This window comes from Canis lupus, chromosome 14, assembly GCF_003254725.2.
Source record: "Canis lupus dingo isolate Sandy chromosome 14, ASM325472v2, whole genome shotgun sequence".
NCBI classification, from domain to species: domain Eukaryota; kingdom Metazoa; phylum Chordata; class Mammalia; order Carnivora; family Canidae; genus Canis; species Canis lupus.
In genome coordinates, this window is record NC_064256.1 from 58,531,263 (window position 1) to 58,558,699 (window position 27,437).

At 38.7% G+C, this 27,437-nt stretch overlaps 1 protein-coding gene and 1 long non-coding RNA gene across 10 annotated transcripts in view; both read left to right on the plus strand.

The window, feature by feature from the left end:
- Window positions 1-27,437, plus strand: part of KCND2 (potassium voltage-gated channel subfamily D member 2) — a 476,827-nt gene that overhangs the window by 178,566 nt on the left and 270,824 nt on the right. The gene's annotated exons all lie outside the window — the stretch shown is intronic.
- Window positions 1-27,437, plus strand: part of LOC112670815 (uncharacterized) — a 227,803-nt gene that overhangs the window by 162,611 nt on the left and 37,755 nt on the right. For 4 of the 8 annotated variants that reach the window (XR_007402148.1, XR_007402147.1, XR_007402153.1 and 1 more), the window contains exon 3: window positions 11,480-11,566. This is a non-coding gene — a long non-coding RNA (uncharacterized LOC112670815). Of the gene's footprint in view, window positions 1-11,479; window positions 11,567-12,743; window positions 13,218-20,530; window positions 21,131-22,180; window positions 22,227-22,725; window positions 22,994-27,437 lie in introns of those variants that run through there. The other 4 variants (XR_007402146.1, XR_007402152.1, XR_007402151.1 and 1 more) reach the window with 4 other exon arrangements.

Consider the following 27,437-nt stretch of genomic DNA (forward strand, 5'->3'; position numbering starts at 1 on the left):
AGGTAGTAAGTGCTCTGTAAATGAGTAATGAATGAAATGACGTTTAGTAAAAAAACAATTAACCTAATTCTAAACAACAGAAGAATGATAGCCTTTTACAATCATCAAAAATAAGTTCAGTATTAAGAACATGAGCAAATATGAAATCATATGGCATAACAAGGTGAAAATATAAGAACATGGTTTATGCAAATAGACAAAATATGTAAAGAAACATGAATATGAGAAATGTTAGAATGAGTGGTGAGATTATGACTAATTTTAAAATCATATTTTTCTAACCTAATATTTTAAGAGAAATATACTTTTTAAGCTTTTGTTAAGTTTAGGTTGAAGAGAAATACATTTTTAAGCTTTTGTTAAGTTTAGGTTGAAGAGAAATACATTTTTAAGCTTTTGTTAGGTTTAGGTTGAGTGTGTGTCATACTATTTACTCACTGTGGAAGGCATAGAGTGTCTTAAATCTTTGCATCTCCTTACATTCTATCTAGCACATGTGTGCCATAGATGATCAATCACCATCTGTTAAATGGATGGAAAATTTAAATGCCCAAATGATATGTAAGGGAAGTAATAACCAGAAAATATTTTGTTAAGGGAATAAGGTGTGTCCACACCTGGAATTCCCATCTCCTAGAGTGTTGTCAGTATAGTTTCCATAGATGTCTGGGGCAGCTGAAGAATTGAGCTCCTGAGCTCTGGTTGTGAACACCATGAATCCTAAGCAAGGCCTCTTGGTACTTGGGTCTGAGCAGACAGTATGGTTCTAGAAAACACCATTGCTTCCGGTTCTCTTTTCTTTCTCACATCTTCTTTATCCCTCTATACCTGTTTTTCCCCTGTGAACAATGCATGAATTCAAAATGCAATGAAACCCAGTAGGAGCTACACTGAAAAGAGAAATGGGAGCTCTGTTCTGGCTAGGGTTTATTGCTTATTTGCCTTTGGACAGTGGCCTCTTGTAGGGATACAACCAAGAGAGACCGTCAGAGCTCATGGGTCCCAATGTGACGCTTTGACCTAATTAGTTTATTTTCACTGCTCTGTGAAAAGATCCTGGAGAAAAAAATAGACCTTTCCAGGTGTGAGCTATTACCCCGAAATAGCATTTCCCACCTGCGCTCCTCTGTGATCACCGTCCATTAGTAGATGTCAGAGGACACACTGTCTTCTATTCAAGACTCACAGGACTGGCAGACTTTTTTTTAAGAAAAGGAATGTGATATATTTTCATGGTAGAAAACTATTCACATCTAATCTGTAGGGGAAATATGAATAATTTATCTTGCAAATATTAAAATTTATATGTAGAATAGAAAAAAATAAATTTTAGACTAGCTAACTCTCCCATTCCTTTTAGTTTGCAGTATGTTTTGGAAAGCCAATGTTTCTTAGATACAAAGTAAGGAAGTGATCTCATTTTTATAGGAAATCGTATAAAGCATAATATAGTGGTGATTACAATAAATGAAAAACCTTATTTAAAAATTAAGTGTATATTCATACAACTTAGAACTAATCAAAACTCAGTTGGAATATTAATAATAATACATAACAATAATAATTATTATTATATGATTTCTAAAGGGATCCAGACCACTAAGTTGAACTACATTTTCTTCTGGCATATATAGCCATTGTAGGAATGCGCAACCAGCCTCATTGCAGCCCATCTTCTCTGCTCTTTCCCCATTTTTCCTCTCAAAATGCATATGTCTAGTTGAGTATTTGGGCAATAGATGTGTTTTCTCAGCTCCCCGTGGAAAGTTGGCTGCACCATTAAGGTACCGTGCACTATATTAAGGAAAAGTAAGGTCCAGAATTTAGCACCTGCAGCCTTATGAGACCTGGTTGAATCAGATGAACATGTTAGGAAATTGGTCTAAGAGTAGAGTGGAAAGGGTGAAATGTTGACAAAATCAATTACAGTAGGACTACAGACTTGAGAATTAGAGTGCCTGAAACCAAAAGAGGCGCGCAAACAGTAAGAGAAGGGAAGGCCATAAAACTTAAATATACTTTTGAGATTGATTAACTACTGTTACTATGTATATATAGATATACTATCTATATCTATCTATCTATATATATATAAAGAGAATACATTATTTCCGGTAAAAATTGGCCTTCATCGTTGTTGACAAGCTTAAGGGGAATATGAGGGAAAAGACAAAGTAGAAAGGAAACACAGGAGAGAGTAGACAAATACTGTTGTTGTAGATTTGAACATATACCATGATTATGGGTTGAAGGGTAATCTGTCAATAAAATAATTATGATATGCAGTTAAGAAACAGTAATAGGTAAATAAAATAATCAGGTATGTTATATAAATATAATAGTTAAAATACAATATTTGATTAATTGGAACTGGCCTATATGTCATTTGTAGACTCGTAGCAAGAGAAATCTCAGTGTATGGGCTCAGGTGTTGAGCTATGCAAGGAAGAGTTTTCTGTATTTTTCTCTAGCTGCATCTAATTTGTATTCTGGGCCCCAGTTCCATCAAGTGGCAGAAACTCAATCTCAATCAGCCCAAACTGACTCTCCTCCAGGACTATGTCTACAAAATGCCAGGTGGGGGGCCATCTGGTCCTCGGTGTCATCAACTCTCCCTGCCGGCACCCATGGAGACTTCCTCCTGTCTGTCTGGTCTGTGGTCCCTGGTCCCTGCAGGTGGCCAATGCAGCCTCCTTGTCCTCATTGCAAGGACGCATGAGGCCTGCAGGCTCTCTGTGCTTTTCTCACTGGAGGAATCTTGCTTCTCCCGTACTGCTCTAGGCTACAGAAAACTCTGTGAGCTGCTCTCAGCCCACATGCCTGTCAGATCTTGTTTTTAGAGAGCCTCAATTCATCTGAAATTTTTGTTGTTTTCTCCCAACACTGGGGCTTGTTCTGTGGGCATCAGTAAAGCAAGCACTCTCTCCGAATGATATCACAAACATTGAGATCCTTCTTTTTTGCTTCTCGTTTTCTTTCTCTTCCTAGCCTTGGAAATTTTGCTGAGGAGAAAGCTGAGATACGAAGAACAACTTCTTTTACTCACTCTGCATTCTTCTAAATCTTTTGGACTTTGAAACTGAAAATCTAATACTAAATCTTATTTCTAATGTAGGTAACTACTTGATGCAATGAGCATGAGACATTCTAACCATCTGAGTCAGGGGAAGAGGCCTAAGACTAAGAAAGACCACAAACAGGAGTCACATTGCTAATGTAATAATGTACTCACCTCCTAGAGATGATTTTCAAGTAATCGGATAAAATTAATTAAACCTATATTATGTATTTGCCTGTATGGTAATGGACAATATAGTGATGTATTATTATTTTACCTATTTCCATATCAGATACTGAATTATACAGCAAACATATTTCTAGATTTGAAACTTGTTTTCTTGTAACAACCATTGGAAACCAACTGAAGCTATCACATTAGAATGCAGCTCTATGTAGTCAGATTCTGAATGGCTAAGCAAATGTGATCCAACTTTATCTCATAATAAATTTTTGAGTGCCTTTGGGAATGCGTGCCTCTTAGATGATGCTGCCTAAAAATCACTTCTCTGACTTGAAGAATTAGAAATTGAAGAGCAGAGATTCTGGATTGTGACAATGTAAGTCTAGAAGGTTTGGCTTTCATTTTCCCCCTAGAAGGTAAAGTACATGCTTTGGAAACCAGATGAGCGGCTGCCATGCTCGGCAAGTTATTAGGAAACTGAAGAGACTCTATAGAGGAGCAGCCCACCTCCAAACAAAGGTGTCTGTAGGAAACCTCATTTTCTCCAGGAAACAGTTTTGGATGTGTGGCCGCCTGTGATCAAGTGCTTAATTTAATATCCAGAATCTCACCTCATAGATAAAAGGATCATTGAGAAAAATTCAATCTCCAGATGTTATCAGAAGTTGGTCACAGTGATAGAACAATTTTGTGATGCTTTCCTGGAACATCTTATACTCATTGGCAAGATTCTTGAAGTCATTTAATAATGATGTATCTACTTTATTCAGCCTCAAATGGAATCGTATTATATAGGTCAATTTAAATGATGTTTTCCAAACATTAAGGCAGTATTCAGTTAGATGGAGAAGGAAACGGAGAGATGGGTGGACATAGATATTTAGGTTATCTAGACCTTCAGGAAGGCATTTATAGGCGCGAAGGTCCGTTTGTTTTTATTGTTTCTATTGTGACTACTTCATGATCATAATAGTAATAAAGTCATATAACGTGCATAACGAGAATTCCTGCAGTCCAGGTAAATCTAAAATGATTCAAAATCATAAGGTCGTGCATTAAAAAACATATCGTGAGAGTGGGAAGTGGTCTGCCAAGATATCTCTCTCTGCTTTAATTCTTGTGGCACCAAATAAATCAGATTTTATTGTATACATTCAACCTGACTCATAGCTTGTTTTTATTCATTTGCAATTCATATGCATTTATACATATATAGTTATTGAAATTATAAGCCATGTTATATTGTTTTAAACAGCTTTTTTTCCACAACATTCATGCACTCCTCAATTCACAGTATTTATCAATCTTCTTATTTATTCCAGAATCTCTGTTCTAGAAACTTTGATCTTGTTCAGGGTGGCTGGATCTTAGTTCAAGAAGGGCAGTAGTGAATAGTCATGCCTGATGTTTCTTTGCTCCATAGCTGAGCTATCAGACTGAGAGAATCAAGCTCTGACTTTATGAAAAAAGGAGACATTATATTTTGAAAGAGATCGAACTTTGAATTGCATTGTAGGGGGAATTAGGGTACACTGTGCTGCAAAAAAATAGGTTGCAGGCTCCATGTTTAAGGAAATAATTGAAATAGATTTTTTTCCCCAGGATCTAGAGCCTACCAATTAGAATAGAGTTTAAATTGGTTTTGAGTCAAAGGATCTTCTCTTAACATTTTATTTGTCTTGAAATATTTAATCAAAATAGTAGTGTTAGAGAGAATAATTGAGTTCCAGCACAGAGGCTTCTTGTCTCTGTAAAAAGCATTAATCGAAAACTCTAAGAAGTACTTTGCCTCCCATTCTCCAGAATCAGTTAAATCATTTATTCACCACCACTAAATACGCAGTATTAACTGAATCCTTATTCTGTGTCGTTCGGGGGTTAGGCCTGGGAAGAGAGTAGACTGAAATGACAGGGCCTCTTCTTCAGAGTTTATCATTTCAAAAATTACATGTGCACCTGTGTTTCACAAACAACCTCTCTCCTGAAATTATACCATAAAAATCTACCTGCATCGTTGGTTCATTTGGCATTTTCTAGATCACAGACGTTTAGGGGAATACAAAACTGGTAGTGAGATTTGAATGTACTTCATTCCTAAGTAGCCTCTTCCACGCTCTCCTTACGGCTGCCTTACCAAGGAGTGCGTGTGTGCGAGTCCGTGTGCTTGTATTTACCTCTTAGAAACTCTGCTAAAACCAGAAGCTAGGAAGTCATAAATAACATTCACAATTCAAACTATTTTAAATATAATCCAATCTTTGAAGATTCAGAAGACACAGAGGGTTTTGTAGTGATGCCTTCATCATCATGAAACATTATTTTTCAATCTCCCATAGATATGCTGATATTAGACAGCGATGAATCACATTCCGTATATGATCAAATAAACCCTACCAGATTGCAACGGAATTCTAGGATTCCGTGAATTGTGTTTACTTTTAGTATAGAATTGTACTAATCAAGACCCAATAAAGAAAAAGACATTCTTGAGTTAGCTCTGTGATCTCAGCTCTCCTTAAAGAATTGTTGAAAACAAATATTGTATTTTATATTCATGTTCCAGGAAACGAAGAGTAACAGGAATAAAATATGATTTAATCTTTGACTTTTAGATGAGTTTGTTTACAAAATTAAAACAGATGGCTAATGTTTTCAGATGAAGGATGATGAACAGTTTTCAAGAATGCAGGAATTTATTTTATTCATATAGATAGAAAGCAAGGTTTTCTTCAGTTGTTTTTTTTTTTTAAGTTTTTGAATTCTCTTTGCTGTTCAGAAATTGTCTGAGGGAATGAAGGGAGGTAATGAGATACTAACAAATTGTTTTAAAAGGAGAGTAGTTGACCAAAAATGTGTGCTTAGAATGTCTATATCTCTTTTTCATTTATTTCCCTGAGAGAGGCGCTTCCAGAACTCTGGTGTATAACCAGCTCCCTCCTGAACCTCTGACACCCTTAATTGTGCTTATATACGCCTCCTTCTGCAATGAGCCCATAGATAATTTCTGAATCCCAGGGTCTCTGATCTTGGTGAGCTTTTGTGTATTTTTGGTTTTATCTCTCTGGGACTGTTCCTCATTGAAGATATCTTCCATTATTCTATCCGTGCAAAAAAAGAAAAAAAATCTTTAATATCACGGGTTGTTTTTCTATAAGCAAGTAACCAAAAGGCCCAAATTTTGAGGGTACCCTTTTCTGGGTTTTCAACAATCCTTCAGTTGAGTTGAGAAGCAGTAAGAACCCTTTTGCTGTTGATTCCATTTCCAGTTACCCGCACTGATGGCTACATGAAAATAAAATAATACAAGAGCACCTTATGTAACATGACAAACAGCAATTTCATGGAAGACAAAGTAAATCAAACCAATTGCCTGGCTTTGGAAAGACAAAACCAGGTAATACGGTAATGGATAATCTATGGATATTTTGAAATCGAACCATGTTCTGTAGAACCAGAGGGACCTGCGTTTTAGTTCTGAGTCTTTTCTTGCCAGTTTCGTGAAATTGTGGAAGTTATGTAACTTCTCTGTTACAGAATTTGTTTCACCAATATGAGGAAAATATGCTTAAAAGTTGTTAAGAGAATCAGTATGAAATTTGTGAGAGATGTATGAGTACATCACACAGTAGGACAATTCTATTCATTCTATTCATTTTGTTCTTCAGGAGATAGGTCTTCGGTTTGGGGCCTCATTTATCAAAGTCAGGGATGAATTTTACGACTGGGAATGAATGGCAGGGTGGGCTTCGTTTACTTTTTCTTTATGTAAAGAATGAGTATAAGATGTACAAAAGTCTATAAAATATTAAATGGCTTGTAAAATAAAGGAGTATCTAACAGGCATCCAGAGAAAATGACACAGAAACTTTTCTTTTTGTGCAACATATAATTAACCTGTAGAAGATTTTTCTACACCTAGTCAGACAACAACTAATTGCAGAGTGAGTTCAACAAATAGCTAGATATGGAACTAAAATTGATTAAGGGAACTATCATCGTGCTTCGGGGAGTAAGCGTACCAGAAAATAGTGTATGTGCTCGAGATTTATGGTCACCATGCTCTGCCCAGGGCTGTAAATTTCTTTCTGGCACGTTGGCTCTTGTTGTGGGTCTGTGTGACCTGCCGGCAAGTTGGCAGCCAGCTGGTATCCAAGAGAAGTGTCCTGAGGCTCCACCTCTTGGCCTATCCTTCCCCCCGGTTGCCTGACACACAAGGAAGCCCATTCAGAACAAGGCCCGCTCCTTGGTTAAAAGTACCACAGACGCTAGCGTGTAGTTCCTTCCTCTTGTAACAAGAACCGCGTCACCACCACCAATCTACAGAAGACGTTCAGAGGTTCCAGCATCTGGGGCACACGACGTGCAGCCCACAAAGAGAAGCTTCTATGGACGGTGCTATGTGGGGCCCCCCTAAGAACTGGAAACCTGAAGGAAGCATTATGGTCTGGGATCTCAAGCTTATAGGCTTGCAGTGTGTGGGCCCGGAACAGCTGGCACATACGTCGTGTGTGTCCAGCATGGCAATCGCGAAGGTGGGCTGTGAAGGCCTCTAGGCAGGCTCCGGCCCGTGACTGCAGGCCCCCTGTGCAACCTGCTGCTACCCTAAGTTTGCGGATTTGGGTTTGCAGCTCTTCATGTGGAACTGCCTTCCTTTAATTGAGAAGGAAAATAATAAGTAGAGACTTCAGAGAATTTCATAAAACACAACATGCCACGCACAAGCAAGTGGGAACCTAAAAGTCAGCAGAGTGAAAAGAGAAAATAGCAAATCCTTTTTGAAGCAACATGTAATTAACCTATTGAACATTGTGATTTACATAGTTGGATAGCAATATTGCTGGGTGTCTTTAACATAACACACACCAAGTGATTTTTATAGACACCCGTCTAGGAGGCTACAGACCGACACTTGCGAGGACACAGAATGGCTTTGTGGCTGGTTCCGGCGCACGCTCTCCGCACGGCCGGCCGGTGACGTTGGCCACGTGCGCCCAGCCTTTCCAGCTCTTGCTTCAGACCAAACTCAGGCAAAAGCAACCAAGCTATTTGCATTTTTACTTAGAAGAAGAAACGTAAGATCTAGGGATGTTCTCAGGATCATTAATTGGCCACCTCCCTTTCTTTCGCTCTAGGGGAGAGCAGATGTGTAACGGTGGGCGGGGACGTGTGTGCATGGTGTGTGCATGTGTGTGCACATGTGTATGCATGTTGCGCGCGTGTGTGTGTGTGTGTGTGCGTGCCACACCATCACTTCCAGGTATTTGCGGGCCAGGCTCTTAGTTGTGGAAAACCGGGGTGCTGGCGGCTTGCTCCCTCTGGGTGCCTGGGGGCCTGACCCTGTCCCCCATCGGGGCCTGCACCTGCCGCCTCGCTGGAGCCTGGTGCTCCCTCTGGGCGCCCGGGGGCCCGACCCTGTCCCCCGTCGGGGCCTGCACCTGCCGCCTCGCTGGAGCCCGGTGCTCCCTCTGGGCGCCCGGGGCCCGACCGCGTCCCCCACTGGGGCCTGCACCTGCCGCCTTGCTGGAGCCTAGTGCTCCCTCTGGGCACCCAGGGGCCCAACCTTGTCCCCTGCCGGGGCCTGCACCTGCCGCCTCGCTGGAGCCTGGTGCTCCCTCTGGGTGCCCGGGGCTGACCGCGTCCCCCGCTGGGGCCTGCACCTGCCGCCTCGCTGGAGCCTGGTGCTCCCTCTAGGTGCCTGGGGCTCGACCTCGTCCCCCACCAGGGCCTGCACCTGCCGCCCGCGGGGCACTCACCCCAGCCTGCAGCGCCCTCCGGGTTCATGGGTCGCTGCTGCTTCCTTTTGTGCCCCGTATCCTCCGGTTTTCCGACCGGAGTGCTTTTGGCATCCTTGGGGGGGGACAGTTGATCGTGTGGCGACACAGATTACTACAGAATCTCTAGCTTCCTGGCCCGCAGCGTCCCCGACATGCCCCAGCCGTTTCCAGACCCCGGTGGCACCGCTGTGTTCCTGTTCAAGGTCTGCTCCTGAGCTTCGCTTGCCTCCTGCCTTCATTCCTTGTTCTTCTGCTTCCTGGGCTGGGGCGTCTTCCCTTCCTGTCTTCATAGCCCAACTTACGAGGCCTTCGGGAAATTATCTTCATCCCTAGTTCAAAGAGATGTCGCCTTCCTCCTGAATTCTCGAGGCAGTTGATAATCTGGAGCACCTGCCACCTGCCAGCAGCCTTGTCACTTGGCTTTATATGTGTTTTTCTCCGGTTAACGTCGTGCTTCCCTGTTCATAGTGAGTAGTATTGAAACTGAGTTCACAGAGGTCCCCCCTACCCCCTTTTTCCCTCTTCCTCCTACCAGAGAGCAAGTCAGAGGTGAAATCTAAATTCTCTAGTCTTATTGGACCTTGCGTATTCACCTGTTTCTATCCTAAGTACAAAGCACCTTTTATTCATTTTCTTGAAGGCAGCATATTGACTTAGCTATTGCCTGGACTTGTCATTCATTCCTTATCTCGGGTACAAGACCGGGAGCTCCTTAAAGTCAAGGCATCCCTTTTATCCTCTTATTCACTGAGGACCCTGAGCAGAGTACTCTGGGGTCTCAAATAGATCTCAAAAAATATTTGCTGTGAAAATTTGGATTCTGAAAAAAATGACTACTGTATTCCAATTTTAAGTGCTCATTTTAAAACCTAGAGCAGTTCAGAGAGTCAAAATCTAGAATATCAGCATGTTGGTGGGGGATGGGGGTGATTGGGTGAGAATAGCTTAAAGATTAAAACCAAGGAAATTTAATGAGATTATCTTCAGATTTTCAAACAAATATATAACAATGTCATACTATAAAACCAACATAAAATGCCAGGAAATTTTTGATATTTTGAGGATGTTAAGGGGTAATGATTCAGAGCACATTAAGAAGGGCAATTGCACAATTCCCATTACCATCAATGAAACTCATATGGTAAAATTCACACATACTTCGGCAAAAGCATGACCTCAACTGTCATTGGACATGTTACTTTTCATGGTGTGTGATTTTCTTCTCTAATTTGAGGCAATTTAATTTTCTGCCCACTTCACAAAGAAATGTCAGGCTGAATGACTAGAGCATTGATGTTGAACAGCTCTCTTCACACATTGTATTTACAGTAAAATTGATTCTGTTATCCTTGATACCACCAAATAAAGGCCAAAGCTGCAATATACTTTATTATATACTCGCTTTGAAAATTAGGAGTTTGGACACAAATTACAGACATACAATGTCTTGGTAAAAATGTGAAATTTTAAAAACAAATTTTACTAAACAAATGAGAAAAGCCATTATTGAAAACCAATAATGTATTATTTGCATTCTCCAAAATTTCAGGATGAATTATAGATTGGAAAAGATTCAATACTTGGATTATGTGCTCATTTTAAATTTTATAGATCAGGGGCTTTGGGTGGCTTGGTAGGAGGAGCATGAGACACCTCACCTTGGGGTCATGAGTTTCAGCCCCATGTTGGGGGAAGAGATTATTTACTTACTTAGTTAATTAATTAAGATTGAAAACAGAATAATGGTTAAAAGGGAACAGTGTCTGGAACCAGACTGTTCACACACTGGTTCTACCATTTACCAGCTCTATCATTTTATGTGAGTTACATAACATTGCTGGACCTCAGTTTCCTTATTGATTAATGGAGAGTAATAGAAATCCTACCTCAGAAGATTGTCATGGAGTTAAAATAATAAGTTTAAATCACTTTTAAGGGCAGCCCAGGTGGCTCAGCGGTTTAGCGCTGCCTTCAGCCCAGGGCATGATCCTGAAGACCCGGGATCGAGTCCTGCAACGGGCTCCCTAAGTAGGCCCTGCTTCTCCATCTGTCTCCGCCTCTCTCTCTATGTCTCTCATGAATAAGTAAATAAAATCTTAAAAATAAATAAATAAATAAATAAATAAATAAATAATAAATCACTTTTAAGAGTGCTTAACAATGGTGATATACAATAAAGATACATTATTGACATTAACATATTATTAATATGATAGATACTCTTTTGGAAAAAAACATGAAACAAGCCAGTTCTCATGCTGGTTTTATTATTAGGCTGTTTCAAAATATATTTGCTCTGATTAGTCTATCTTACTGTGTATTAAGGAAGAGGAATAATGTAACACCTGTGTTTTAATAATTGTTCTAGATGATTCTTAATTCATAAATATCAATAAATAACCAATAATAGGACTTACTAACTCACATGAAGTTTTTTTATCTACTTCCTCCTTTATTCCAACAGAGTGGTTCAATCTAGCTGGTCAGGACAGGAGGGACCATTTCATGCCGGATTCCTCATCTTTATTACCTAACGCTGGCTCGGCACATAGTATGTACTCAATGAATATTAATTTAATCCAATCTTTCTCAAAATAAGTATTCCACTTAATTTTTACATTTCTCCATCTAGCTAATGAATCCATCCTTAACCATGCCCTAGGGCCTTGATCTTTTGTCTTTTCCACCTGAGGAGGAGTTGGAGCTCCCTCATCTCCTCCTGTATAGGGTTTCCAGTCTACCCTAATGTCTGCCTCCTCAAACTTCCTGCAGTCAGATTCAGTGCAATAGAATTTAGAGCTACATTGATTTAGTTGCACGTTGAATTTGACTCTTCAACTGGATCATATGCAACCTAGGGGCAGAGATGAATTTGATATGTCTTTTTAACACCGCACAGTTGGTCCTCAAAATGGATTCCTAACTGATAACTACCAGCACTCACACTAGGATTTCTTCCCTGCCAAATTAATCACTCTACTTGAATTATTTGCTTTTTGTTCCAGTGTTGGGGTGTAATTATTTCAATGTCAATGGAAGGAAGATTGTAATGTTGCATATTGTCTGTCACATACATATAAAGTCGGGAGATTGGGGCAGGATTCTAGCTTCTGACTCAGGGACACTGAATGAGTACTTATTTTCTATAGGTATACTCAACATGCCAACTGGAGACTAAGTCAGTTGGCCCCAGATATGGCCTCTATGGTTATGGGGTTGGGGGATGACAGAGCAAATGACTTGGAATATGCTGAGTCTAACACAGCTACTAGCCAGTTATAGAGACCATTAAGTGTCTATGAATATAATTTCACTTGCTATTTTAATGTATTTTGCATTTCTGAAAAGTTAGTACACTAGTTCTAATTCTCTAAAGAATCACTTAAAGAGGGACACCTGAGTGGCTCAGTGATTAAGCGTCTGCCTTTGTCTCAGAGCGTGATCCTGGGATCCGGGATCTGGGATCCGGGATCCAGGATCCAGCCCCACATCAGGCTCCCTGCAGGGAGCCTGCTTCTCCCTCTGCCTGTGTCTCTGCGTTTTTCTCTGTGTCTGTCATGAATAAATAAATAAATCTTTTAAAAAAAAAAAAGAATCACTTAAAGAGATTCAAAGTTTTAGTGCAGTCAAATAATGTAGGTTTTATTATATAAATTATAACCAAATATTTTATAAGTAACAGATCACATTAATTGAAGGAGACACTATTTTATCCCCATTTTATCTAGATGAAGAAATTGAAATTCCAGGAGGATGGCACAGTATAGAAATGCATGAGCCAGGATTCAAACCTAGGAAGTTCGACCTGACAGGCCTCATTCATAACTATTGCATCGCACTGCTGGTGGCCCCAGGGATTGTATAAACAGAGTCTCTGACACCCATTTCCTTTCTGAGAGCCTGTTTGCATCATCATCATTTTCCTGGTTTCCTTAAAGGCAAGGATGGACAATGTAGCCTACATCTGGCCAACAGGATTAGCAGAAATGCTTTCTGGGTCTTTAATGGTCTCCTTTGGGGAGGAAAACAGAAAGATGTGTTAAAAGAGGCCCATTTCCCCCCTAATATTGATATGTGAGGATGTGATGCTTAGAGCTTTTGTAGCCATTTTAGCCTACTGAAAAAAAAGTCAAAAGAATTACAGAAGAAACTATTTAAAGGCATATTTTCAAGTTCTAGACAAGACCCTATACCTCATTTTATAGGAGTTTTTTTTTTTTTTTTTTTTTTTTTTTTTACTATGGGAACAATAATCTTTATTGCTTAGTCTACTTTTTGTTGGGTATTATTACCTGATCTCAAAACCTCCTAGTAGTTAACAATATAAATTTCTAAAACTTATTAAACTCTTAGATCTTGTCATAAAATAGACATTTTGCTTCTTCTAATCAGCAAAATTAGTATTCCCATCTAAATAGAAGCATCCTTTAAGTTTTCTTATACCTGTGATTGTAAGACTGGGTTTTCTCACATAATATTATATGTTATATATACTATTCTTGGCCAGACATGAAATAAATACAAAAATTCTATTTTTTCAAGTTCAGTTTTTACTAATTATTAGATTAGATCACCACTTTGATTCATGAATTACTAGTTTTGACAAATGTCTAAATTGCATTGGCAGATTTAACAAAGAAAATCTTAATTTTAAAAATGTGTATCCATTTGAATTATTTGACTTTTAATATCATATAATAATCAGATAAATGCAAGTACATTTGCATTTTATTCCCTTTTTTATATTTGAATTGAACTGATACTTGTATTAATATATCAAAATCTGTCATGTAGATTTCACCAGCCCCCTTTCACCTAAACAGTCATACATGAGGAAATATAAATCATTCCTCCAAATTAAAAAATCTAGTTTTCAAACACCATATACTTGCCTACATTGTCCTACTGGCTTTTTCCTCATCAGATTGAAGATAAGAATTAACGACCATTTAAGGAGATTTTTAGATTCAATGTAAGACACTGTAATATGTTTCCAGTTTGTTTTATTCTTTGTTTTGCTTTAATAAAACAGAGCACTTTTAACATTGGAAAAATACCCTTTGTATAAAGCTAAGAGTTTTAATTTCATTGTGATAAGCTAGGATATAAAGACTTAGATTTCTGTACATTAATAGAAACAAATGCATAATTTCTCAACCATTAAGATAAGAATCTCGTTCCTTTGGGAGAAGGCAGCAACAACAAAAAGATTTTAGATAAGCCTGCCGTTTGCTCTATAATTTACCTGCAGTGCTTTGACAAGTGTGACGTCAAAGTACATAACACTACAGCTTGCTGAGCCTATTTCAGATTTCATTCTGTAACGAGAAACTGCCAGCTTCAGCCTTTTGTGAATAAAACCATTGAGCAACACTCAAGAGATTTAGATAAATCACTACAGTCAGCCTCTGTAATAAAAAATTTTGAAAAAAAAATCCAAATTAGTAATAATTCCTACAGTGAGACATCATATAATGTCCTCTGAAGAGCCTATTGCGTGTATTATTTAAATAGGTGTGTTTGACTCAAAGAAAAGTACCCATTCTCCATCTAAGTGCATCATGGGATTCGGTAAAAGGTGATTCGAATGCTTGGGGAGAGTGTGGTGCGTAAGGAAAGGGGATGGACTAACAAAGGCAAAAGCAGCAACAGAAGGGGGATTAGGTCCCCATAGTGCTGAAAAGCCCTTTGGGGATTTGTGGGAAGGGCACTCAGCAGTGATGCACGTACGCAAATTGGAATTCTTTATCCGCCGCAGTGTGCAGTCCATCGTCTATGCCATATGACTTGAGTTAGAGGTATTGAGAGAAGAAACTAAGGAAATGTGATTTGGCTTAGAGAAAGTAGACAAACATCTAAAGTTGTAGGCTGTGGGCCGTGCTTGGGATAGAGCACATTTCCTTCCTCTCATATTTCCATAAGGGGATGAAACTTCTGACCCACTGCGCAGGAGAGAATAGTGTTAGAGTGAATGTTTCTAATACCTCTCCTACTTAGCTTTCCCTGATCGGGGAGATGGAAGGATGTACTTGTGGGTGGGAGATGCAGGAAGCGGATATCTGCTGGGCCGTGCCCCAAGGATCGGTGCAAATTCCTTTGACTAAATGTAAAAAGTAGTCCTCTGTAATTTTCACTCTTCCCTCTCTTCTCTCATTCTCTCTTTCCTTCTCTCCTTTGCTTCTTTCTCAAGCAAAGCATTACCCTCCCCTTTGCTTCCTGTCTGCCTGTGGCTCAGATGGAACTTTTCCATCGCAGTGGTCCATTTGGAGATTGAGGTAGGAGGCCTGAGTTTCCCATTGTTGCATGTACCGATAACAAAGCCAATACTGTATCTAGATGGTTATGTGGTGCTCTGTGTCTGCTCACAACTGGTTGGAATCTATAGGAGGAAACCAGTCAACTGCTTGGCTTCCTTTAATGTCCAATAAATTACTAGATCCTGGGGGAGCATCAGCTCTCAAGAAAAAAACATATTTAGAATTCCTCTGCAGACAGAGTGGGGAATTTGAATGGCAGACATTTTTGTTGTAGAAGAAAAAAGAAGTAAGTGCAGAAGTCAGAGATCAATTAAGAAGTAAGAAATCAATAAAGGTTTGTAACCTATTTAGATGTTTCTTATAAAAATTAAAATAATGTAAATAATAATAGGTATCATTGATTGAATATATTATTATAGGCCAGGAACTGTGCTATGTGCTATATACAATTATTATTTCAATTATTCCACACACCTTCAAACTACATGTTGACAAATTCCAGATTGACAAATTCCAGATTGACAAATTCCAGATTGACAAATTCCTGCTACTAAATAATGACTGCAGTCTTGCTGTAGGTTGGTAAAGCCCAAATGAGTGACATAAGAAGGTTTATACATAATAGCTCAACATAGGACTCAAATGATGTCACCTCCCTTTCCATGCCCATTTCAGACTTTGCTAATCAAGCACAACACAATCACAACCAATCAATCCGCATTGATCCAGAGAGATGAAATCTCTTCACCATTCTGATGCTAACACAATCCCAGAAGGGTCTAAATTCTTGATTTGCTATGCTTATATGTCACTTAAAATTCTAGAAATCTCAGTAGCTCAGAAGAGTTTTCTAAATAGCAAATCACAGACCAAGCCCACATCCACTGATAAATCAAGAGAGTCATCTTTAGTACTTTTTTCTGTTTCGTGAGCTGTTTGGTTAGTATTTTTGTCTGTGATTATCCAAACTATAACAGAAGTCAATAAACGATGTTTCATGGATAAAAGGTTTTTTAATTTGATTACTCTCTTCTTATCTAAGAGCTCATTTTATAGACAAGAGGTAAGAAAACTGCGAAAATAGAACAGACCGTAAAATCTATTAAACTAACATTTTAAAATGGAAGGGTTTTTGAGTGTAGTGACTTAGAACGGAAGCTTCATTGTCAAATAGCTCTGGGTTCAATTCCTGACTCTGTCACTGTATTTCCTTGTGCAAGTTACTTAACACTTCTACTCCTTGACTTGTTCATTTGTAAAATGGAGTTAATCAGTAATACTCACTGCAATGGCTTGATGGAAAGATTGAATGAGATAAGGTATCTGAAAGTACTTAGACCTATGCACATATACACCATTATTTTTATCTATTATTGTATATTAATAACAAAAGACAGAGATGCTGGAGTGCATGGCCTTCAAACCATGCTCCTCATGGAGAAAATTGGCATGGATTTGGCTATAATATTTCACTTGAACAATGAGTAACATGGGGCTTTCTGGTTTAAAATAACTGATATAATGAAAGAATATTCCTGGGGCACCGTGTTAAGCATGTGACTCTTGATTTCGCCTGAGGTGGTGGTCTTAGGGTTGTGGGGTCAAGCCCTGCTTCTCTCTCTGTCCCTTCACCTCTCCCTCTGCTCACACATTCTCTCTCTCTCAAATAAATACATGAATCTTAAAAAAAAAATAAATAAATAAAAAGGAAAGATATTCCTCTGTAAGTAACGACTAAGTGGGTGATACTGGTCAATCTACCTAACTTCTCCGAAACCCATTTCTATTAAATAATGACATCAGTTTGGATGATCTTTAATAGTCTGTACAACTCTCAAGATCCATTTTTAGTTGGTATTAATTATTTAACATTGATTTAACACTTTATACTTTGTGCTTATCTTTTTTTTTAACGATATTAATACCTTTATGTCAATATAGTGGCTAGAGAAATTCAACTGTTTCTGTTTTCCTGGCTTACTTTTCCCTCTAGGAATATCACAAAAATTAAATGCAATTTCATTTCTATGAAACTGACTCTTGTTTCATGGTTACTATAAACTGTTTAGCTACACATTTGAAATTATAGTCATGTTAGCAACATGTGTAAAGTAGCACGGTAAGAATAGATGTAGGGTAGTATTCCACCTTTTGGAATGTGTTAAAAACTATATAAAGCATCAAAGAGAGAAGATGCCAAAGCATTTGATCTCATTAAAATTTCATGAAAAATGTTTGAGCTTTTGCTTATGTGCAATTTCATATGGAAAGAATCCATATTATTTACCAGGTTCTCAAGTTGTCGTTGACCCAAAAAATCAGAAACTTTCTATTACCTCTCATCTGTTTCCTATCCATTCTCACCTGACTTGTGCTCTTTATCTTCCAGTATGTCCCTCCATATTTTGCAAATGACAAACAGGAGGATAGAAGTAGGAATTGCAGCCCCTTTACTCTATCTCAGAGTAAGGTAATGCATTTCTTAAAGGAGGGTACAATATTCATGCTTTCATTAAATGATTATTGAGCATTACATTGGTGAGGATTCTTCATTCCAAGTAACAAAGCTGAAGAGGGCTTTTTTAAGTAAAAGAAGGAAGTTCAAAAAAGGATATTGGGTGATTCATGGAACAGTTGAGAAGTTGAGGGAACCAAGCATTGGCCTAGGCAGCCAAAATTATACCCGAAACTGTACCTGAGAATTAATCTAATAAAGAAAGGGCAGCTGAGAGAAGAGAATGTCCCCTGCATTTGTGCACTGACTCTCCAGGCTGTGTTCTTTGTGGACACCCCTGCAAGGAGGACCCCAGCTCATGAATCTGGGACCAAGACCCAAGGGAAGCTGTGGAAGCAAATATTTAACATTTCTGCCTTCTGTAAATCAGACAATCTTTGGTATCAACCAAGACTCATTAGATGAGAGAGTTCCCACAACCTAAAAATGGACTCATATGCTGGATGGGCAAAATGAACAAATGTGTTGTTGAGTTGTTGATTCTATGTCCATCTTAACCACACAGTGTGTGTCAGCTCCAAAGAAAATGAAAATGAGTAATTCACATTCTTTGTTTTCAAGAGGAACAGAGGCTAAGTAGGGTAATGTTAAATGAAAATTTGAAATTCTGTAGTAGGAGGTACGGTAACATAAAACATAAGAGGATGAAAATATATACCAGAATTATTTGAAAACTGTCTACTTATTAACTTTAAGTGAAGATAATTGAAACAAACATTCTTCCTATGTAGAAAATCCTTGGATTTTCTTTTTCTTTTTTTCTTTCTTTCTTTTTTTTTTTTTTAATTTTATGTATTTATTCATGAGAGACACAGAGAGAGAGGCAGAGACACAGGCAGAGGGAGAAGCAGGCTCCCTGTGGGGAGCCCGATGTGGGACTCCATCCCAGGACTCCAGGATCATCACCTGAGCCAAAGGTGACTCTTCCTCAGTTTGTATCTAGAAAAGTATCATCATCATCATCATCATCATCATCATCATCATCATCATATGTATTATCACTACCTCCTAACTCCTACTGTCTGCAAAACAAAGTTTCCAATAGGAGCCAATTAAAATGGAAGTCAGAGCACTAGTCTCAGAACCTTCCAGTGGCTCTAGATCTCTGCCAGGAAAAACAAAACAAAACGAAAACATAACCAAGTATTCAGATTGTCCTAAAAAGTCCTACAAGTGCCAGCCTGTCCCCTCCACCACTACTGCTCTGGCCACTTCCTTCTGCATCACCTGCACTCTGACCACACTTGCTTCCCAGCTATTCTTCCAGCAGAGGAGGTGTATTCCTGCCTAGGGTGCTTAATCTTAATTTGCTTGTTCTATCTGCCTAAAATATTCTTCCACAAACTATATACCATGTTCCTTCACCTCCTCTGGTCTTTACTCAGTCATACCTTGTTGGCGAACCCTTTTCTGATCATTCTATTTAAAATTTCAATGTCTGCTCCCACATCCATCATAACATTCTCCATCCCTTCCTTGCTTTATATTTTTCCATAGCAGTTATCACTATCTAGTGTTTTATATCTTTATTTTATGTATCATTTATATCCCTCCTTCCCTAAAATATAAGCTCCATCTTAGCAAGGAGTTTTAGCTCTCTAGTTAGTGCCATATCCACAGTGTGTAAAAACAGTAAATTCCTGGCATATGGTAAACATTCTATAAATTTTTGTCAAATTATTGATTGAATAAAAACCCCATTAAAGGATAAAAACACATGGAGGATTCTTTTTCTTTTATTTGCCTTACCTTTTCTTCTTGTGCCTCACAACTTATTTTCCTAATAATATAATTTTAGAATCTATTACTTCAACATCCTATTTTCGTCCTCATTCTTGTGAATACACAGTCCAGGAATCTTCCTTCTCCCCCAAATAAATGCCAACATAAAGACACTTTTCTTGTCCTCTAAATATTGGAGAGAAAAGAACAAGGAAATAGCACAATTAATAACCTGAGACTGCATCTTCTACTTGCTGCTTTTTCAATGCTTTCTTCCTTTTGCTTCTCTCTGCTAATGAGTCTCACCTTAGAATTTAAACTAGGTGGAAACGTAAATGCTCCCAATTAGGAGGGAAAGTTTCCCTTGCTTGGAAACTTGGGAAGAAGGGAATTCTTTTCCTAAGTGTGTCCTACCTAGGTCACCAACCTCCTCCATAACTAAGCATAACATTATTATCTTTATGTAGATTTAGTGGAGCTCCCTTTAGAGGTTTTTATTAAATGAGCACTATAGATAAGGCGCTCTTTAGGAGCTTTCAAAGCTGTAGTGTAATTTCATTCAAAAAAACAATGTTAGAGACCTAAACTATTAACCCTACATTACAGTTTAGAAAACTGAAACTGGGCCGAAATAGGCAATGTGCCCAAACTCAGCAGTCTAGAGAGGACCTTGTATCCAAACTCATGTTGGCCTGACTCCAATAGTGGTTCTCTTTCCATTTCCCTATATCCTGATTACAGAATTCTTCATGCATCCTGTCTCCTCTTTCATCATTCCAGTTTTATTCTCAGCCCCCTAAGGCTTTTAGCAAGTGACTAAAGAACTTAAGAGGATTTGTTTCATCGCCAAAACCATTTTTATTTATTTATTTTTTAACATTTGAAATTTGAGTCTAGAATATAAACCATAGAAACATTACCCATTTCGAACACGTGTCAGGAGGTAAAAACAAGCTAAAAACAGCCTGTTTTAGGAAGTTATCAGGGACATTTACATACTGATGCTGATTATATTTTACAGGCTAGGGAGAAACTAGGGACAGGCCGAAGCCTCAAATTAGGCTGATTGCTTCTTCAAAGAAAGACCATTTTCTTTCAATCTAAACAAAAAGAAGCGCATAGAAGACAAAAAGATTTAAGAGGCTTGACACTCTTCTTTACAAATTCAACCAAGATAAGTAATTCTTTTTCTTATAGACTATTAGAAAAATGAATACCTTCCCAGATAGTTAAGAGCGTGCTTTCTTTCTTTCGTTCTTTCTTTTTTCTGCCTTGAAGTATAACTTGGACAAAAGGGAAAATGTGTCCCTTGTTTCTACTTAATGCTTTATTGTCAAACCTACTGTGTGATTTTTATTCTGCTGTCACCCAGCACCTTCCGTGTTCCTGGATGCCAAAATCCTCTGGAGACAATGTGCTGCTTAAAGGCATCCTTGGTGGTGGTCATGGTGTCATTAGCACCTTCTGCCCCAGGCACCCCAGCTGAAGGAACTGGCCATCCTAGCCCCCAGCTCCTGCAATGATTTGTACCTGTTGACAGGATAGCAGCTAATTAGCCTGGGTGGCTTGTCAAGGCTGCCACTGAGGTCGCTCTGCTTCTGTCCTCTTTGTGAAAAATATCTACAAAAAGCAGGCAAGTTTTCACTAGGGTTCTTAGAGAAAATTATAATTACTTTTTTTTTTTTTCAGTTTGACAAAACACTCCTTCCATCACTACCATGTCTTCACTACCAAGAGGCTGGGTACAAATGATATTTCAGATATTTTGCCCCCGTCTCGTTTCAGTTGAAGACCCCACAGACTCCGACATCACTGCCCAGTTCAAACCTACATGGCTCTGCTTTTAGTTTCCTTTTCATTCATGTTATTCTCTTCACCATGCGTATGGTTTTAGGCTGCTAAATATTTGAGTTGCTATTTGAAATTATATAATTGACAGAGGCTTCTACTGTCAGAATTTTCTAAGAGGTGCAGGATGCTTTTTCAAAGAAGACTATAAATATGTATGTAGATTAATGGAAATTGTGTTATTTTTGCAACATATAATGCTATTTTTGTTTAAAAAAAACAGATTTCTGCCCTCATTTAATTCTGCTTTTGTCACCTTTCTAAAATCATAATCTGCCCACTCCTGTACTTGTAGTTTTCCATTGCATATCTAACAAATCAGTGGGTATGCTTAGTAAATTCAAGAAATTTTAAAATACGCTCGAGAAAGTTGGATCCTTACATGAGTCCGTCTTTAAAAATAACCAAAAAGACAATCATGTTCATCAATCTGAATGGGAATTAAGTCACTTAGTTATAAGAAATGTCGGAAATAAAACCCTAAGTTTACATTATTTTCACAGTCCCATAGGATGTGTAAGATTTTTGGTATCGGTTGCTCTCTTCATAAGTAATTTCATTGTCATTTCCTTAGTGCACTTCCAAATGTATTGTCCAAAACATCCCAAGGAAAATCATGGAATTTTGTTGTTATTGTTAGTATGCAGTGGTCTGAAGAGTTAAAGCCTTCAACAGATACTCAATATTTGATATTTGAAGTAACATCCTATAAATAAGATTATTAAACCTGAGAAAATTAATGCAAATAGAGTAGTATCATCCTTTTAAAAGAAGAAAGTCCGATATAAATACTCACCACTCTACTCTTTTATTTAAATTCTAGATTCTGGGATTCATGCAGCTTTGCCTTGTTGAGATTAAATTTGCAGGTAACTGAGCATTTTAAAGAGTGAAGACCATAACTATAAAGGGTCTCTGGCCAGGAAGAAGTATTACTATTTCTAATAATGTTCTTTTAATAGAGTAATACTTTTAAGTATATAAACCCCTAGAATGCTTTTGAAGATATACCATTATAGAAAATGTACACACTCTCTGCCATGAACCCTTTCTCTTGTTGGCTGAAATAATCATCTCGCTTGTTACTTTATCCTGTATTAAGTGATAATAATCCCTATTTTATCACAGAAGGTATAACCCCTTGCTAAGAAAAGAAATAAAACAAGAATGTGACTACTAGAAAGGCACCAGAGATGAAGAAATAAACTTTTCAAAGAGGAACCATAAAACAAAACCACATCACTATATCAGTTGTCATATTTTCAGTGGAATACACAAATATCAAATACCAAATATCAAAACAAACAACTGAGAGCACTAGTTTCTTGCTCTGCTTTAATCCTCTTTTTCATTTATTTATTTACCTAGGCTTACTTTCATCTTCGGATCAAGCCAAGACAGGCATGCGGCTACTAGTAACAAATCACCAAATATCAAAGCCTAGCGCAACAAAAACTAATTTATGCTCTTGTGAAATCCGAGGGAAACTGATGAAGGCCACGTATAACTCACTAGTGTGTTCTGTTAACTACTTTTTTTCATGTAATCTTTCTCTCACACAGGCTAAGATAATTAAATCATGACTTAAACTTTGGCATGTGTATTGTACCTTCAAGAGAGAGGAATTATGGTTTCCCCCTTCAACTTTGCTGTTATAATTTGGAAGAATATAATAAGTAGATCTCTCTAAGTTCATGCATTCGGTGCTCTTCTTGTGCTCTCCTTTAAAGCTATGCTAGGAAGTCTGACTTTTTACATTTGTAATCCATAAACTCAGACAAAAGTGTATAAACAAATTAAGCTTTTATTTTCATTTTACACATCACTTTGTATTATAAAGTATTGCATGTGATACAGTGTGTTGAGCAGAATTCTCCTATATGTTTGCGTCACTTACTCACATTTTGCTGTGACCTAGTCTACGGGGAAAGACGCACGCTTAATTGAATCGCCTCATCTGTGTAGTTAAAATCATTCAGCTCTTAGTCTTCTCTTTTTACCGTTGGGTTGTTTGTAAATTGTAGATTGAATTTACTCGTAGCCACAGTATTTTATAGGCAGAAAGAAATAAAGGAGGCATCTTTGGTACTTTATATCTTTTACCATTTGTATCCTGGTTTATCAAAATTGAAGGTAACACTGCACGTTATATTACTTTTAGACAAGGACTGCTGGTCATGAGTTGGGCTTTTTAGCACACAAGCAAAATCTTAGCATATAGAAAACAATTCCAGTACATTCTGGAAGGATTAGAATTGATGTATATATTTTTCAGGAGTATACTCTGACTGAATGCATTGGATAAGGCAAACATTTCACTTCTTTCTCTTGTAGTTGAGACTCTTTCTTTCAAGAAGAGCGTGTACCAAGCTACCCCATAGTACCTGATGGAGCTGCCTGGTTGTCCCTTAGCTGTCAATTAGACTATACTGGTGTATCAAATTAGGTTGTCAGGGGTCCTGCCTCTGGTTGAGTCCATTCTTGCAAGCTAGTTAGATAGTTTGATTTGGTTCTTGGTTCAAGGTTATAAAACATTTATTTCCAGAGAACCAAACCAAAGTATGGCTAATTATTTGTCACATGCATTTTTTTTAATCTCGTCCATTCATTTATTCTTCAGATGTGATATAAATAATACACAATGCCTGCCTTTAGGGGACATAAAGCTTGAGGTTAAAGAAGCAAGTCCAGGTTGAAATTGAAATAGCTCTTTAAACTGTAGTGTAGAAAAAGGATTGATTTGTTTGCTGAGGTGGAGGGAGAATTGGGCCTTGCTTTTAGTGTTTGCATCACTGCCTACCAAATCACCACAAAATTAGCAACTTCAAGCAACAGCCATTCGTTATCTCACAGTTCTCTAGGTCAGAAGTCTGAGTCCGACTGGGTCTTACAAGGCTCAAATCAAGATGTCAGCAAAGTTCAGGTCTTATCTAGAGGCTCCAGGGAAGAATCTACTTCCCATTCATCCAGGTTGTTGGCAGAACCCAGTTCTTCGGGGCTAGAGGTTCCTGGTGTCATTGGTGTCTCTGGGCAGAGGGCCACTGTCTTCTCTTAGAGGTCACCCCCCACCCGCCTTTCTCTTGGCCCCTCTCCACTCCGTCGTAAAAGCCAGCAATGGCACTTGGAGCCCTTGTGCTTCAAATGTCTCCAACATTTCCTTCTACTACCAGCCAAAGAAAATTTGTTGCTTTTTAAGGGTTCACATGATTAGATTAAGGCTGTTTAGATAATCTGTTTTAAAATTAATTGATTAGTAATCTCAATTGCAATTGCAAAATCCCTTTTGCCATGTAAGGTAACAATCACTGGAGTAACACCGGGGGCAAAGATCATGGGGGGGATCATTATGGAATTTTGCACTCTACACTTAAGGGAAGTCTTTTTTTTTTTTTTTTTACAGAGCTAATGTTGAACCCCAGCATTTTGGAGTGAAAGGCCAGAGACAATAGAGCATTAAAGTTTAGGTCATTTTGTGAAGGAAGTTGGGAAAGTCCAATGTGGTTGTATCAAAACAAGCAAGAGATACTCAGCTTGGATTCTTATGGGGAAATATTATGCAATTTCATCGATTTTTATTTCTGTGTTCTTAACTGGTAATATAGTATGGCAGATTGTGTGATTGATGTTGCACAGGAGCATGCTGTAAGACGATAAAGGATGAACAGAGAGAGAGGTCTGATTCAGCTCTTAGTAGGTCTTAGCTCTTAGAGGTGTCAGGAGGAGTTTCCATGAAGAGACTTGAACAGAATTTTGAAAAGTAGGCATAATTGGCAAGTAAGTGGGTAGGGCAATGAATGGACTACAGAAAGAAAAACAAAGTACCAAAGACTTGAGAAATTTAGAGAGGAAGAAAGTGGCAAATGCAGGAGGAAAAATAAATTTCCATGATACTAATGAGATCATTTTGTGTATGTTCAATTTGAGGTGTTTGAAACAAAGAAATGGAGGTGCCTAGCAGTCAGTGAGATCAATTTGTCTCACATTTGGGGGTAAAATTGGTGAAATATAAAGATGTGAGCATCATTTGAATATTGGTAATATTTAAACTCGGGAATTTGAAAGAGTCCTCCCAAAGGAGAAGATAAGGATAGAAAAGTTGAAATCTGTGTGGTATAGTGGAGGAGCAATAGGAAGCAAAGAGAGTAGACGATGAGTGGAGTCTACTCTTTCAAGAAGCTTGGCTTCAAGGAAACTGAGAACTATAACATAAAGAATGGTGTATTATCCAAAATAGGGTTTTTCTCACGGGGTGCTTGGGCAGCCCATTCAGTTAAGCATCCAGCTCTTGACATTGGCTCAGATCATGATCTCAGGGTTGTGAGATTGAGTCCTGAGCCAGGTTCTGTACTGGGTGTGGAGCCAGCCTAAGATTCTCTTTCTCCTTCTCCCTCACCCCCTATCTTCTTCTAAAAAAAAAAAAAAAAAAAAACAGATTCTCAACAGCCAACAGTGGCATGACTGACATTTGGGGCTTGATAATTCTTTGCTTGAGGGACTGTTCTGTGCATTAAAAGATATTTAGCAGCCATCCCTGAGCTCCCTGAGCTCTACCCACTGGATGCCAGCAGCACATCTCCCCCACCCCCCGCAAGCTGTGACAACCAGAATGTCTCCAAGCATTGCCAAATGCTTTCTGGGGGACAGAATTGTCCCCAGTTAAGAACCAGCACTCTGGAAGGTGTTCATTTTAATTAAACAACCACCAAAGATAAGACTGAATATTGAGACATCTAATGAGGAGGAAGAAACAGTCTGTAGACAGGGTCACTGGGGAATAGAAAACATTCAAAGATGGAGGAAAATAAACCCAGGGAAAAAAGGAGAGTAATACTGTTCACAGGATTTGGAAGAAAACTAAGAGAGGTTGTCAGCCAATGATATCACAGTCTATGATATTCTTATCATTAGAGATAAAAAAAATGAAGCCAACTGTCTCTGTTCCTAGCTGAATACAATCCTCCCACTTGTGTCCTGGCTTCCAGCCGCTCTTACTTTCCCAAGATTATTATTCTGGCAATGCTCCCTTTACTCTCCCTCAGTAACAAATTGTCCCTCTCTAGAGAGTATTCTTATAGTAAAATGATTCAATAATACTGTGAAAACAGTGCTTGAGCCCACAGACTCTAAGGTTATGTGCATTACCTTCCTATTGCTGCTGTAACAAAGAACCTAAACCTTAGGGCTTGACACACAAATTTACGGCCTTACCGTTCAGGAGTCCAGAAGTCCAAAATGATTCTTCAGTGGCTAAGATCAAGCTGTCTGGCAGGACCATGTTCCTTCTGAGGCTCCGGGAGAGAATCTGTGCCTTTGTCTTTTCCAGCTTCTGGAGTCTGCCTACATCTCTTGGCTCATCTTTGAAGCACATCATTCCAATCTCAACTTCCATCATCTTGTGTCCTTTTTATGACTCTGACTTTTTTTGCCTTCGTCTCAGAATGACCTTTGTGATTATCACATTTCCAAATTCCTGTTTGACATGTAAGGTAACATACCAAGAGGTTCTCAGGATTACGATATGGACATCTTTGGGGCGGGGGGGGGGGCCTACCATAGTATCGTGAACGACAGACTATGACAATATGAGGAGAATTACGGGAGTTAGATACATGGGATCGGGGAGGAAAAATTGCATCTGGTAGACATTTTGACTGAAAATAAGTCAAACCTTCATCGTGATGTGTGTAATAAAAGAGATTGGCCTGTCCATCAGTTTCTTGATTCTCAAGGCTGAGCCAGGATGGGATCGGTGTCCCTAAGCAAAGGGTAACGCGCTGTGTAGTTGCTGTTCACTCCATTTTATTCTCATTTTTATCAATGTACTAGAAAATCTAGCAGTTTGATTTTTGGTGCATTTGGAGGCCATCAGGTGTTCTTTAAATGCAGCCTCTCAAGAAAATAAAGTTCCATCGGAACCATCTGGCAAGTCTATGTTCACAAGGGAACAGAGTGGCAGACCCAACCTGCTGGGGATACACATTTCATGCAAATGTGTTAGGCACAAATGCTGCTGCTCCCACGTCTGGAAATGGTCAACGGAGGTCACTCTATTGCTGTGCATCCCATTATTAACAATGTGA